The sequence below is a fragment of the Ananas comosus genome, unplaced genomic scaffold, assembly GCF_001540865.1.
Source record: "Ananas comosus cultivar F153 unplaced genomic scaffold, ASM154086v1, whole genome shotgun sequence".
Classification (NCBI taxonomy): Eukaryota; Viridiplantae; Streptophyta; class Magnoliopsida; order Poales; family Bromeliaceae; genus Ananas; species Ananas comosus.
This window is the reverse complement of record NW_017890666.1, coordinates 13,502-15,461: the sequence shown is the minus strand read 5'-3', so window position 1 is coordinate 15,461 and position 1,960 is coordinate 13,502. Positions and strand designations below refer to the sequence as shown.

The 1,960-nt window shown below is 41.7% G+C and overlaps 1 long non-coding RNA gene across 5 annotated transcripts; it reads left to right on the top strand.

The window, feature by feature from the left end:
• On the top strand, positions 1–967 carry LOC109704050. Of its 5 annotated transcripts, none has more exons than XR_002214142.1 (4): positions 1–297; positions 557–623; positions 724–788; positions 903–967. It is a non-coding gene; the product is annotated as an uncharacterized LOC109704050 (long non-coding RNA). The 5 variants fall into 5 exon arrangements; XR_002214144.1 differs by having other exon boundaries at positions 721–788; XR_002214141.1 differs by having other exon boundaries at positions 554–623.
• Positions 968–1,960: the final 993 nt, after the last annotated feature.

Here is a 1,960-nt window from a genome sequence, read left to right as displayed (position 1 = left end):
TAAGGCTGTTTTGGTCTTTTCACCTCCTGATCCTTATCTACCTGATCCAGCTCGAGCTCTGGAGCACCTTGGAAGGTAGTAGAGCTCAGAGAAGGGTTTCTTCACCTTCCTCACACTCTCTCTCTCTAGGGATTTTCTCTCTCTACAAAGAAGTCACCGTTTTGCACCGTCGTCATCGCCGAGCTCGCTCTTCGCTATTTGGGAGTGTCACTGAGCCTTGGTGGACGTGTGGGGGAGTGTTTTGGAGAGCTTTTCGCAGCCCTGGACCAGTAACTCACTGGTTGCAAGCTTGAGAAGGTAATCGGCTCACTTTTTCAATTTTCGGCAATCTATTGGACGAATTTTGTATAGTTTCGGGATTGTTGCTTCTAGTTGCTTTAATCTGAGATTTCAGCAATGAAAGTTGGATTAATTAGCTGTGAATTAACCTCCTTAGACCAAGGTTAAGCTACTTTGAAGCTTAATGGAAATATTTAGCTAATTGTGAAGCTAGTTCGGAACTATACGAAGTTACTCGGGTATTTGATGCAGTTTGGGAATTGTATCTTCGCAGCAGGTTTCCGAACCACGTGGAGCTTATTTGGTGACCTGGGAGGCTGGTTTAGAAGGTGTTCTACCTCGAGGTAAGCAAGAATTTCAGCTAGGAAGCTGAAATTGCAAGAATCCGACTATAGAAGCTTGCATACAAGCATTCTAATGCCGTTTTGACATTGTTCGCAGCAGGAGTGTGATCGACTCTTGGAGTGATTTTGGCTGACCTGTGGAAGCTCTGGAAGACTCGACTTGAGGTATTAAACTAGCCGAAGCAGGGGATTAAGTTATTGCTTTGTATTATGCGCCATTGAAGCCGAAATTAGATTACTAAGTAATCGTTCCGACACGGTTTGATGTTTTATTTTCAGCAGATCCAGGGACCGTTTGAGCTGAGTTCGAAGCATCTCTTGGGCTGTTTTGAGCTTAGTGATAGGTGGGTTTGACCTAACCAGAGCAAGTGAAGCTCCCCTATGTTCTATATGTATTATAGAATTAATATAATTGGGTGCAATTGTGGTTAATATAGAACTCGAAATATGTCACTATAATGTTTGCTATATGATTGAAATAGAATCTCTATAAAATAGGGAACATTTATGCATAGAGATATTCTTGTTTAGTTCAGTAGAACAACCGAGAGATAAGTTTATTATGTTCCTGTTAAGTAAAGAATAATGACATTCGTTGACCTTATTGATTGTAAAGTAGACAACAATGACATGCTTGTGCCTATGTTGATAGTGCCATGTTTACGAAAGATTCTAATGCCATATGTAAAGTAGCATTACTCTTGCAGGCTTATTAATCTAGTGAATACTAGTTATTGCCAATATTTATTATATTGAAAATTCCGATCAAAGGATCGAGAACTTTGCAAGTTGGAAAGTGATGGTTGAGACATGTTGGATTGTGGACCTTGCTTGCTTGCCATCGTGCTCATTCGCACTTGCTTATGAGGGTAGCTCCCTACAAGCCGGCACTCCGGAGTTGGCCTACGCGACAGTTGCTCGCTCGTGCGGGATTCGGTGCCGAAGTGGATTGCCGTGGGGAGTGTACACTACCACGGGGCCATTAGGCGCGGCGCAAGCTGGATTACCCTGGGTAGATCCCTGTGAATGAAAGGAAAGTGCTAAAGAAAATTGGACAGTAATGAATGATTATCAGTTACAGTGTACAGTAGTTACTTACACATTTATACTTATGTTCATGCTTATCATAGTTGCTATGCTTCTATTATTCACTTGATTCATTACTGTTGAGATTATGATTACACATTACTTTCATACTCATTACCTACTGTTAGCATTGGGCATCAATTGTTTATCATCAATTACTGCTTTTACGTTCTATTCAGTACATTCATGACCTAGTGGTGTAATTCGGGCCGAGGCTGGCGGCTTACCCAGCTGCGGAACTATGTTTATAA